At 55.8% G+C, this 13,365-nt stretch overlaps 1 protein-coding gene across 2 annotated transcripts in view; it reads left to right on the plus strand.

Moving 5' to 3' along the window:
• The first annotated feature begins 4,317 nt into the window (after positions 1-4,317).
• Positions 4,318-13,365, plus strand: part of GNG2 (G protein subunit gamma 2) — a 24,227-nt gene continuing 15,179 nt past the window's right edge. Inside the window, exon 1 of one of the 2 annotated variants that reach the window (XM_017825497.1) lies at positions 4,318-4,584. The gene's annotated coding sequence lies outside the window, so the exon portion shown is untranslated. Of the gene's footprint in view, positions 4,585-12,065; positions 12,085-13,365 lie in introns of those variants that run through there. The other variant, XM_017825499.1, reaches the window with a different exon arrangement.

The following is a 13,365-nucleotide window of genomic DNA, read 5'->3' on the forward strand; positions in this document are numbered from 1 at the left end:
AGAGCCAGTGACTGTGTTGCAAAAGGAACAAAGAGAGAAAAAAAAAAAAGAAAAGGAAAAAGAAAAAAAAAAAACTCAAGGAAAACTGTACGAACTTCTCCCCCCCCACACACACACCCCGAGCGAAATTCTTTTGTACCAATGAAGTTTGTTGTGTGCCTTTCGCGGTACGGCTGGACGTGACAATAAAGTGACAGTTGTTTGCATCGCTTTGACTCGTGGAGATCTAAAATGCTCCCAGGCTTAAGGGAGGGGTCTGAATTTAAGGACACGCTGCGTTTATTGTGCTCTCTGCTCCGGCGATCCCGGCTCCGGAGAGCTGGTTAAGGCAACTCCTGCCTCGGGCGGGGGGATGGATGGGCTGAGCCTTTCAGTTCTGATTTTTGGGGTGATTTTTATGGAAGTGGCAGCCAGGTCCAGCGCTCTGGAGCTGGGTGGAGGTGCTGGGGAAGCTGCAGGAGCTCCTGAAATAAGTGGGGTTAGGGGGTATCCACAGTAAGGGATGTAGATCCTGTGCTCCTTGCAGCTGTGCTTCCCGAGGGGATGTTCAGAGGGGTCCCCAACTCGCATCAGTCCTGGGATAAAGGGGTGAGCCCCTTGTTGTGGAGCTGGTTGGGAAAAGCCTGTCCCCAGGGCCCCCAGTCCTGCTCCCCACCTCGGGTAACAGGCAGGAGTGACCAGTGTGATGAGTGAGTCCATCCTCTGCCGGCAGCGCTCCACCCCTTTAATCCCACTTTCTCCCTCCCCCTCTTCTTGGAGCGGGCTCTCCTTAGGGACAATAGGATGAGTGTTTGGGAACAGCAGCCAGGTGAGTTTTCCCAAGGGAGGATCCTAAATTGATGTTTTTGTGTGAACCACCTGGTGTGTGATAGAGGGTTTGTGCTGCTTTTCTCCTCCACAACACCCAGGAGCACCATCCCATCTCCCACTAGTGCTAATTAAACTCCTCAGAACATAATTAGCCAGCCCTTTTCCTTGTGATTTTGCCAGTTTTTGCTGATCCTGGCATCTCCTTCCTCCAGCCAAGGAAAACTGTTATGGATGGTACAAACACCCACAGCCTTTCCGTGTCCCCATTCCCAGCTGTCGGAGCGTCTCTGGATCCTCAGTGTATTTATCCTCTCACAGGGATAGGGTGTGGAGTGACAGGACAAGGGGGAATGGCTTCCCACTGCCAGAGGGCAGGATTAGATGGGATTTTGGGAAGAAATTCCTGGCTGTGAGGGTGGGGAGGCCCCGGCACAGGTTGCCCAGAGAAGCTGTGGCTGCTCCATCCCTGGAAGTGTCCAAGGCCAGGTTGGAAGGGTCTTGGAGCAACGTGGTCTAGTGGAAGGTGGCAGGGACTGGGTGGGATGAGATGATCTTTAAGGCCCAAATCATTCTGGGATTCTATGATTCCATGAAGATGATGAAGAGCCTGTTCTCCCATAGGGAAGCAGCACCAGTAAAGCTTCGGGAGTGGTTTCTCCCAGTACAAGCCACCGTCCTGGGAGCCTGGATGCAACCATGCCCTACTTTAAGGCTGAGGGTCCAGGAGCATGGAGCATCCTTGGATTCTGCCTGCCTTTGGTGTCCATCCCTACAAACACTCTGGGAGAGAGATGAGGATGGAGACATGGGGCTGTGCCCCTCCAGCAAGGGGTATCCCCACTGCCCCCCTCCCCTGGCACCCTCAGCACCCACAGCACCAGGAGCATCTTGTGCCTTTTCTATGGGCTCCAAAAATAATTGCATGTTACCAGAGAATTCCCTTTGTCCTCTAAAAATACCCCTTGGCCCCTGCGAGGCGGGCACTGACCGTGGCCGGTCTCGGTGCCTAATTGCTGATTTCTGCTAAGACCCGACATTTTCGGGGCAGGAGGGAGGAGCACGAGAGAATCAGCAACTTCTGGGAGGGGGACTGCATTGTCTGCTGCTAAGTATAGCCTCCAGATTTCAGCCCTGGCCTAAAAAAACCCCTAAATTTTCCTAAAACCAGATGTGGAAGGGTTTTTTTGGACCAGCCAGCCCTGTCTCCCCAGGGGTGAGGAGGGGAGCCGGCTCTTCCCTCCCCATGGGCTGTGTTTAATAAAGGCTAAATAGGAATGAATGTAATGAATCCCCCTCCCTTTGATGACTCGGCCTCCATTTCTCCTTCATCTTGCCACGGGAGAGGTCTCCTGGGGAGGGAAAGGTCCTCCAGTTCCCATCCTGGCGTGTCCCCAGGCACCCACGCTGGCCTTTTCCCTGGGATGCTCCCGGCTGCTGGCAGCCCTCCTGCTGCTCTGAGTTACCATTTCACAGATTTAAGCTCTGACAAAAAGGCTGCGCTTGGGCCACCTCACCTCCAGTTTCTCCACTTCCAGACTTTGCACCTCCCATCACCATTTGGTGGCAGCCGGAGAAGCCCAAGACTTGGGATTTGTAGGACGACCACACAGGGAAATGGCACCTTTATGGAGCCAACTGCAAAATGCACGATAGAAAAAGGGAAATGTTGCAGTTGTATCCTTAATTTATTAATTAATTTTGCGACCAGATCCAAGTAAGAGCTGCTTTTCCCTGCTGTTAAGGAGCGATGGCTGTGCCAGGGCGGGTGCCTGGCACAGCATCCTCCTTTTATCAGCCCTTCCAAAACAGGCTGGACATACCCATCAACACCACCCAATCAGACACCAGTGACTAATTGGTGATAATTATGAAAAAATCCCCCGTGTGCTGGTGTGTTTTTCAGGGCATTTTTGGCACCCTGAAATTATCACCGGTTGCAGCAGTTTTAATTAACGCGGCGTTGGGGTCAACGTGTAGGGGTGGGGGTATTGTGCCATTGCCAGCTCCATGCTGGGTGCCAGGGAGTGCCAGTGGGGTGCCAGGGCTCCAGGGACAGCTGTGGGCGGGGGTTTTGGGTGTCGAGGTGCCGTGCCAGGGCTGAGCTCCCGCGCCCTGCTTGGAGGGCAGCAGAGGAAATCAGTCATCGAAGGAAATCAGTCATCGAGTGTTGCTGTGGAAACGGGAGGGGAAACTTGGTTTGTGGCAGCCAGTGCCTCCCTGCCAGGAGCCCTGTGGAGCCTGGCCAGTGGAGGGGTGACACACAGCCCCCTGTGCCCACTGCTGAGGCCCCGGGGGCTCCCTTTGACTCCCTCTGCGGGATGCTCCAATGGGGAGCTGCATCCTACAGTGCTGCTGCTGCTGCTGGGGGCACTGGCACGGATGTTTTGGGGGGCTGTGCTGCACCCCAGCTCTGCTCTGCCCCTTCCCCAACCCTGTCTGGGGAATACATGAATGTTCTTTCATAAAATCATGGAATCATGGAGCAGTTTGGGTTGGAAGGGACCTTAAAGTCCATTTTGTTCCACCCCCTGCCATGGGCAGGGGCACCTCCCACTAGATCAGGTTGCTCCAAGCCCCATCCAACCTGGCCTTGGACAATTCCAGGGGTGGGGTATCCCCAAATTCTCTGGGCAACCTTTGCCAGGGCCTCACCACCCTCACAGGGAAGGATTTCCATGAGCACATAGCTGGGCTGGCAGCGGATTTTTCAAGGGGCAGATGAAAGAAAGGAAAAAGCCACTTTATAAAAACCCAACCAGCTCCCTTGTGCTTCCAAAATCTTCCAGCTGAAATCCCAAAATCTGGGCATGTGGACTTTTACTGATTGAAAAGAAAACATAAAATACTGAGTGATCCCTGAGATGTGCCCTGGATGGGAACTTTAGAGCTGGGAAGGTCTCGAGGGGACAGGGAAGGGCCTGGGCTGTTGGTTGGGGTAAGGGAGGGAGTAATAGAGGGTTTTGAGGGGCTCAGGGGACATGAGGGATTTAGGAACGGGGTGTTTGGAGCCGTGTGTTGTGTGGGGCGAGGGAGTTGAGGGGGGCTGTGGGTGCAGGGATGGGTATGTGGGGTTTGGGATGTGTGATGGGGTGTAAGGGGGTGTGGGGTTCAGGGTGTGTGATGGGTGCAGGGGGTTGTGGGGTGCAGGGAATGTGGGTGCAGGATGGGGGGATGGTGGGTGGGTGGAAGGGCTGTGGGGTTGGTGCGTGACATGTGTGGGGTGCAGGGTCGGGGGGGGTGAATGGGGGGCATAGAACAAGGGGCTATGGAAGGGACGGGGACAGGGACAAGGGGCTATGGAAGGGATGGGGACAGGGACAAGGGGCTATGGAAGGGACTGGGGCAGGGGCAGGGACAGGGAGATGAGCAGAGCCAGGGAGAGGGACCGACGCAGGGTGAGGGACACGGGGGGAGGCGGCGGGGTCTGGGGAAAGGCGATCTGCAAAACCCGGGGGACGGAGAGGAGAGGAGAGCAGGAGGAGGAGGAGGAGGAGTAGAGGAGGAGGAGGAAGTCGGGGCTGAGCTGCTTCCTGTAGGCAGCGGGATGAGCGCAGACAAAGCTGGGTGGGGACTCGCCGCTCGGGGCTGCTGCTGACCACCCTCCTCCTCCTCCGGCCGCATCCCTCCGGCCCTCCCTCCTCCATCCATCCCTCCCTCCATCCATCCCTCCATCCCTCACAAACGTCCGTCCATCCATCCCTCCATCCCTCCGTCCGTCCGTCCGTCCGTCCCGCCGCCGCCGCCGCCCCGCGGGGCACCACCGCCCGTCTCCAGGTACCGCCGGGCACACGGGGGGAGCCGGGGCTGGGGGCGCTGGGAGCACTGGGAGCACTGGGAAGGCTGGCACTGGGCGCACTGGCGCACGGTGGGGCTGGGCAGGGCGGTCCCCACCCCCGCCACTCGCTGTCACTGACCCCCGCGGGGACCGAACCGCTCCCAAATCAGCAGAAAATCCCCCCAAATCCCGCAGGATGCCAATCCCCGCATCCCCCCAACCCCACGGGGACCCCACAATCTCAGGGGACCACGGGAGACGCGGGGGTCCCACCCCGCCGGGGGCTGGGAGCCGGGAAGGTGCCTTGTACGGGGAGTTCAGTCTCCCAACAAAGGTTGGATTTAGAGGGTTTGATCCTCCTTAATCAACTGATTTGCCATCACAGGGAAGGCTTTTTCTGTGGATGAATGAGATGTAGTGTTCTTTCTTTCCCTGGTTTTTTTTAATCATGGGAAGGAACGGGGAGACTTTCCCAACCCCAAATCCCTGCAGCAGCCTCAGCTGGGATGGATCTGCCCCAGCCTGGCTTGGAGGGGTTGGGGGGGTGATGTCCTTGCAGGTGGAGGGGCATCCATCCTGCCATCCCTACGGCAGGATGCCCACCATTTCTATAAAAATCCTGATTTTTCCCAGCAGTGGTTTGAGGGGCGAGCACTTTCGGTGAAGGAACCCCGGGAAAATCACCGGGAAGATGTGCTCAGGGAAACCTGGTCCAGGGCTTGCTTTCCCCAGTGGGAGGGGAATCCAGCAAAAAAATGGCAAGAGGGGAGATTTGGGTTAGGTATCAGGAGAAGATTCTGCCCTGTGAGGGTGAGACCCTGGCACAGGTTGCCCAGAGAAGCTGTGGCTGCCCCTGGATCCCTGGAAGTGTTCAAAGCCAGTTTGGATGAGGTTTGGAGCAACCTGGGATAGTGGAAGGTGTCCCTGCCCATGGCAGGGTGGGGTTGGAATGAGATGATATTTAAGGTCCCTTCCTGCCCAAACCATTCTGTGATTCCATGATTCTTGCCTCCTTGGTGGAGAATGATTTATATTTAAGGCAAACCTGGGTGCACAGCGATACCCCTCCCATTAATCAATTGCTAATGAGTTACTAATGAACATAAAGCACGGCACCCAAAGGGCAGTGGCTCGGAGCAGGAACGATCTGCCACTGCTGTCCCTGCTGCCGCAGGTTCTCTGTGTTCTTTCTTTCCCTGTTTCCCTCTGGCCTCACCAGCGATCCCGTGCTCCCTGGCCACGAGTGGGAAAAGGGGCAGGGACCGTGTGGATGTGGATGGCAGCAGCACATCCCCTGGCAGCAGGCTGGAGCCAGGCACTGAGGATTTTTCCTTATAACTGGATTTCCCTGAATGCAACTGGAGCATGCCATTTTAATCCTCTTTCCTACCATATGGCCGCTGGCTGGATTGAAATATGACTCAATTAATTATTGCCAGGAAAGCCCCGGGGCGAAGCCTTTCTCCAGGAGGAGGTTTGGAGGTGCTCCCGGGGTTATAATGGGACTTTTCTCACCCCGTGCCGTGGGATAGAGGGGCACGTGGCTCAGCCCCATCCTGCCCCAGCTTCCTTGGCACTGGTTTTGGGGCTTTTTTTGGCATTTTCAGCCTTGCAGAAGGAAGCAGAGATGCTGCTTGATACTGTTCACACGATGTGCTGCCGGCTGTGACATGACTTTGGCAGTCTCAGCATCACCTGGATAACACCTGGAGTCAGCTTTGTCCCCAAAACGGGGTATTCCCATCTTGGGAGGACCTGTGGGTCCCCCCCCCCCCTTAACGTGGTGCCCCCACATGCCCGTCGTCTCCCAAATTCCCTGGGAGCTGCCAGCTTTGTTCCCAGTGGATAATATACCAGCATTAAGGATCTCATGGTGTTTTCTCCAGGCTCCTTGCAGTCATGAGCTGGTGGTGGCCTCTGGGGCACATTTTGGATCTGGGGGAGATGATAACCAGGGCATAGGGATTATCAAGGCCAGGAGCAGGCAATCCTGATGGGATTCCCATGGATAGATGGCTGCGAGCTGGTGACAGAGCTCTATTATTATTATTATTATTATTATTATTATTATTATTATTATTATTAATCGCCAAACCATCCTGCTGCTTTGCCACCCAGTGCCAACGTGGCAGCAGGAGGAAAACGCAATAAAAAGGCGACTTTGCCGGGGTGGGCAGTCCCATCCCACGTGGCAGCCCCGCAGATGCTCCCAGTGGGATTCCAGAGCTTTGGCCTGGGAACGGCGGTGGCCAAGGCACCACTTCTCCTCCTGAAACCCAGTGAGTCACCAAAGGAGGACAGCCAGGCACCGGCACAGGCTGTTACCATAGTAATTAGGGCTGGAGAGACAGTGCTGGAGCCCCACAGACCCGCCTGTGTCCCCAAAAAGTGCTGCCCAGGGGTGTCCATGCCGCTCCATCCCACGAGTCGGTGCCGGGATGCTCCAGGCTGGCGCGCCCGTGACACGTGTGGTGCCACCGGGGACCACGGGGCCGCACCTCCTGCTCCCTCCTGCTGGATCGACCCACTTTGGGTTGGGAATAAGGGGTTCACTGCAGGAAAAGCACCATTTTTGGCACGAGTTGCATCAGTTCTCAGAGGGGCTTCTCCAAGCATTTTACTTCTGCACCCAAAGCAGGATGCAGGAGCGGGATATGTCCGTGTGCATTCACAGCCAGCTCAGAAACAGGAGGAATGAGCAAAGGGGTTAGGGTGGGTTTTCAGGTTTTCCTGCTTTTCAGGCTCTTTTCTCTCTGTTTCTCCCTCTCTGGTTTCTTGCTCAGCCCCTTTTTGGGGTCGCAGCAGCTGCTGGGAGGAGGGATGGGGGGAAAGGCAGCAGGATATGGTACCCCGTGATGCAGGACAGGATGTGGGGTGCATCCTGGTCCGCTTACCAGGAAATTTTTGCACTTGCCCTTGCTCAGTTTTATTCCCTGCTCACTCCCAGCGCGGCCTCAGCCCCTCCTCATGTGCATTTTTCCTCCTCCTCCGTGCCACATGCATGGTGCAAATTCCCCCAAAACCCAACCCTCTAAAGCACGGGAGCAGTGTTGCACCCCCAAAATCCTGGGGAGAACAGCAAGGGGAGGCTCCTGGTTCTGCTGCTCTTGGGGAAGCGCGTGATGGCTGCGGAGAACACGGGCTGTCATTCCCAGCTCTCCGCACACGCTTGGCACGAGACGTTTGGCACTCGCCCCGTGGAAAAGCAGGTCTGAGCTGGGGAGAAGGACGGGCTCCAGCTGCCAGGAGGACACGGATTTGGCTCCGTGGGGAAGTCGGGCTTGCTCCAAAACCCATCTGAAGTGTCTGGGATGGTGTCTGTCGAGCGCGGACTTTGGGTCAGGCCAGTGATTAATTAATGGTGTCTTTGATTAGAGATGTGCGAGTGAATCGCTGGCGCTTGGCGGGCTGGGAGGCAGCGGGAGCTGGATGTTGGATCAGAGGACCACAGGATCACAGGATGGCTTGGGTTGGAAGGGACCTGAAGGACCATCTGGGATGAGTGAGGATGCAGCTGTGCTGAGGCTGAAGTCTAAAATCACTCATCTCCTGCGTTTCATGTCGGAATGATGGACTTCAAACACCAAACCAAATTTTTCACAGGCTCAGTGGGAAAAAAACCCTCTGAAATGGCATCATACCAAGCCTTAAAAAATCAGCAACTTGCAGTTGAGACATCCTCGATAATTCCTGGGAAGCAGCTGTGCCAGGACCTGCTTATCCTACCAAACACCATTAGTTTTCACCTTATCTCGTCCTTCCCTTGCTTTTCACACAGCAGTTTTCTTCCCCTGTAGTCCATTGTCATCATAACTCTGGTTAATTAGTTTATCCCAGGGAAGGTCCAGGTGTTGCTGGATTGTGGTTGGAGGGTCCTGGCACCACAGGGAGGTTTCTGGTGGTGGGAGGTGCTTTCCTCCAGCATCCACAGGCCCACTGAGCTGCAGGTTGGTTATTTCAGGGGTGTGGCTGTGCCCCCCAAAGCGCTGTTCCTGGCACAGCCGGGCACCCTGGAGCCGTGGATAAGCTCCTTTGGCTGAGTTGGTGTCTCAGTTTAACAGGTTTATCATCCCGCCCTCACTTGCTCTCCTGAGAGCTTTGGGAAGGAAAGTTGGCTCTGTTCATCCTGTGATGATCCCTACAAGTGGCTCTCCTGGCTGGAAAGGTCCTGACTGGGCAGCTGGGTTAGTGAGAGGGAATGACTTAGGTGGGAAGGAGCAGCCTTGCCCGAGCCTTGGGATCCTGAGCATCAGTGCTCCTTCCTGGACCTCATGAAATCTGTCCAAAGGGAAAAAATGTCCCTGGCAGAGCATGGGATATTCCCACTGCAAAGTCCTCTGCGTTGCTTGTTTTACCCCACACCGGGCTGCTCGGCATCCTTCCTCCTTCTGCCTGCAGCATCCTCCGACCAGGGCGGATAAATCGCAGATCCAAAGCCTGGCTGCTGCCTTCTGGAGCTGCCTGTGCCCATCCCTGCAGGCAGAGCTGCCTGTGCCCATCCCCGTGAGCAGATCTGCCTGTATCCATTCCCAGGGAAAGAGCTGCCTGTGCCCATCCCTGCAGGCAGAGCTGCCTGTGCCCATCCCCAGGAAAAGAGCTGCCTGATCCCATCCCCACAGGCAGTGCTGCCTGTGCCCACCCCCATGGGCAGAGCTGCCTGTGCCCATCCCTGCAGGCAGAGATGCCTATTCAGATCCCTGCAGGCAGAGCTTCCTGTGCCCATGCCCATAGAAAGAGCTGCCTATTCAGATCCCTGCAGGCAGAGCTGCCTGTGTCCATCCCCATGGGCAGAGCTGCCTGTGCCCATCCCCATGGGAAGAGCTGCCTGTGCCCATCCCCATAGAAAGAGCTGCCAGCTGCAGCGGGGACCGCGGGGACGTCGGTGCCGTGGGGACGTCGGTGCCGTGGGGACATCGGTGCCGTGGGGATGTCGGTGCCCTGTGCCACCGCCGGCGCCTCTGCACAGGGACACAGACCTAATGATGGCTGATGCCCAGAGTGAGTCGGTGCTGAGAACCCTCCTCCTCCTCCTGCTCCACCTGCCTGTGCTGGAGCCCTGGTTTTTCCATGGCTGGCACCTCGAGGAAAACTGGCACTGCTGGGGTGGGTTCGTGCTCGAATTACAGTTGGGTTGTTCCAGTGCTGTCACGTCTCTCGTGTTATTCCTGCTGTGTCAGGAAACCTGTGCTCCTCCACGACAGCTCCCGTGGCTGGATCCATGCACAGCAAATGCCAGCGTTGCTCCAGCCTCAGGCTTAGAATCATGGAATTGTTTAGCTTGGAAAAGCCCTCTAAAATCATCGAGTCCAAATGTTCCCCCAGCACTGCCAGGCCCACCATTAACCCACATCCCAAAGTGCCACATCCACAGGGCTTTTAAATCCCTCCAGGAATGGTGCCTCCACCTGTTCCAGTGCCAGTCCTCTTTTAATAATTTCTGTTCTTGGTCTATTTGCCCGTGAGCAGCGTTGAGTCCCTGCAGCCAGGGAAAAGCAGCCGTCGTGGTGGGACCCACGTGGCTCCCCCAGGACGGGCAGAGTGTCCCTGTGCATCCGACGGCGCCCGCAGGGATGTGGAGTAGGACAGGAGTGGTGTTTTCTCTCTTACCTGCTCCCATCTGAGCTGTGTCCCAGAGGAGAGACTGGGAGCTGAGGGTGGATGAAGTGCAGGAGCATTGAATCATCCCAATCCACCTGGGATGGCACAGGGAGCGCTGCCAGGTGTCCAAGAGTCACAGCCTGAGGCGTGATCCCCTTAAGGGGGATGCAGAAGGAACGCTGAAGGAATGCTGAAAGGATCCTCTAGGCTTTGGTTGTCTTAAAATCTTCCCTGTAGCCTTGAATTCCTTCGGATTGAGCACAGTTTGAGTAACCACGTGTTTGGAGAAGTTGTGCTTTTGGGGTCATTTTGGGTAAGAAAGCACCAGCTGTCAGCAGATGTGAGATGCTCCGTGTTGATTTGATTCCTTTTTGGATCCGGTGTCTTTGGCTTTCCTTTGGAGCAGGTGCAAGGAAGGGAGGGAAGCGGGATGAAGAAGCTGTAGGGAGTCAGGAGTGCCAGAAATGTGTCTCCACAAATCTCCCAGGACAGGGCCATAGTGTCACTGCCTGGAACATTTGTCATTGTTAGGGCTTTGTTATGTTTGCAGCCTTGATGGCCACTTTGGGGTAGAGCTGGATTGAGGAGCACCCATGGAATGAGCTTTGGGCTCCGGGGTTGTCCCTCTCCTTCCTGACAGCATTGGGTGGGTTTGGATTTTGCTGAGGGCTGAACCCAAACCAAAGGGTTTGTTCCTCTTCACATAGGCCTTGGGAGAAACAGGCAAGTGTTGGTCTCTGAGTTTCCTGAGGGCAGGAGAGTTTCCCAGTGGCCAGAGCTAGTCCAGAGGAGGCCATGGAGGTGCTCCAAGGGCTGGAGCCCCTCTGCTCTGGAGACAGGCTGGGAGAGCTGGGGGGGTTCACCTGCAGAAGAGAAGGCTCCAGGGAGACCTTAGAGCCCCTTCCAGGGGCTCCAGGAGAGCTGGAGATGGACCTGGAAGAAGGGATGGAGTGACAGAAAGAAGGGAAATGGCTTCCCACTGCCAGAGGGCAGGGTTAGATGGATATTGGGAAGCTGTGCCTTCTCAGGGACTTCCCACCCCCTCGCTGGGTCTGCAGCAGTTTGAGGTCCTTAACTGGGGGGGTCATCAGCCATCCACAACCCATCTGATCCTCTTCCAATCAGTCCTCAGGCCTGTGCTTCTGGAGCAGCTCTGATCCTGCTGGAAAGTGCCCAAGCAAAGGTTTCTTGCCTTGGGAAAGTGCTGAACGTTGACCAGGTCTGATGGATTCCATGGATTTGTGTAGGACCCTGGGAAAAGGCAACAACCTGGTGGCTCTGCCGCGGGGCCGGGGCTCCAGTGTGACCCTGGGGCAGCTTTGGGTTTTCCAAAGGGCTTTAGGCTCAGTTTTTGGAGTCCTGCTGACCCGATTGCGCCGCATCCCTTGGATTTTTAAAGTCGTGGAGCCGTGGTGGTGTTTGTGCGGCGCTGGCAGGGCCGGGACCATCAAAATACGTTGCATTATTTATCAGCTGATTTAATATAATTGCTGCTCAGCCTCACATCCTCACTTGGGGGGGGCTTGGATCCGCCTCCGGTGCTTCCCTCGCTCCCCATCTAATGCCTGCAGGGGGGACTCTCCCTCCTGCCTCCGCTCCATGAATAAAAACAGGGAATAAAGGGAATAAAAAGATTATTTTAATGCAGCAACCCAGGCTTATGGAGAGATATAAGCAGCAAATAAGGGAGGCACTGATTATTATTTTTTTAAACCAAAATCTAAGCCCTGTGTAAGTGTTTCTGTTAAATGATGGAAAAGTTGGGCTGGCTGTGAATCCATGCTGCTGCTCCATCCTACCTGGAATTGCAAGCCCCCAAAGAGCAGCTGCCTCCATGGATTTTGTAGCTCATACTGGGAAAAATACAGAAACCCACTGAAACTGAGGTTTTCCAGCACCAGGTAGGCAGGGAAAGGCTCTTGGGAAAGCAGTTTGTGGAGCGTTGTGGTCAAATCCCAGTAGTTCCAGCTCTTTTGGCAGGAGGATTAAAATCTGTGGGAGTGGACACGGAGGGGGATAAATAAAGCACGTGGGGCCACGGCATGGCCAGGGTGGATTGATCCCCGGCACATGAGGTTCGATGCACGGGAAGGGAGGGAATTCAGCACGTCTTCCGCTGCTTAATCCAGGCTTTGCCGAGTTTCTTTGGCTTTAAAATTTTTTAACCTTTACTTTTTTTTATTTATTTTTTTTTTTTGCAATGGAAGCATAAAACCACCGCCCGGGCTGGCGGCTTCTCCTCCCGCCTGCGTGACATCGGTGTGTGCTTGAGCGTGTGTCATTCCAGATGCTGCCGGGAACGGTGGGAAAAGCAGGGCCGTTGACTCAGCAGGAAGCGTGGCAGGGACACTCTGCCCGTGTTTTGAGGGGAAAACTGTCTGGTTCAGGGGTTTTGGGCTCCGTGGGAAAAGTAAGATGTTGTGTGCGGAGGTTTGTAAGCAGTGAGAGGGGGCGAGGACGGAGACGGGCTGGGGAATAACGTGGGGAAGGCTCCGAGGGCGCGGCTCGGGAGGGAAAAGCGGATTTTGCTGGTTTGCAGGAGCACTGTTGTCGGGAATGATGTAGGTGGGTCAGGGCTGGAGCAAAGGGAAGCTGCTGAGCACGGGGCCCTGGTGCTGATGCCTCTCGATGCCGTTCCACGTCCCTGTCCCAATTCTGCCACGCTGGCCGTGCCCTCCTCTCCTCATTCCATGGGGAAGGGCCCAGGTGTACTCGCTGCCTCCGTAACCAGGGCCTACTTTAGACAGAAATGCATTAGGTTACAGGGAAAAAAAGAGGCAGCAGCAGGGCACAGGAGTGAAATTTAATTGGGATAATATGGGTCAGCAGCAGCAACAACCTACTTCTGCCCAGCCAGCCCAGCTAACCCGGTTTGCAGCACTGCCAGGGCTCCACATCCCTGCCCGCATTCCTGCCTGTGTCCCTGCCCTGATCCGTGCCTGCATCCCTTCCTGCATCCCTGCCTGCATCCCTGCCTGGATCCCTGCCTGAATCCCCGCCTGCATCCCTGTCTTGATCCCTGCCTGCATCCCTGTCTGGATCCCTGCTCACATCCCTTCCTGCATCCCCACCTGTATCCCTGTCTGAATCCCTGCCTGCATCCCTGTCCGTATCCCTGCTCACATTTCTGCCTGGATCCCTGCTCACATCCCTTCCTGCATCCCCACCTGTATCCCTGTCTG

The sequence above is a fragment of the Lepidothrix coronata genome, unplaced genomic scaffold, assembly GCF_001604755.1.
Source record: "Lepidothrix coronata isolate B3197 unplaced genomic scaffold, Lepidothrix_coronata-1.0 Scaffold119, whole genome shotgun sequence".
NCBI lineage: Eukaryota > Metazoa > Chordata > Aves > Passeriformes > Pipridae > Lepidothrix > Lepidothrix coronata.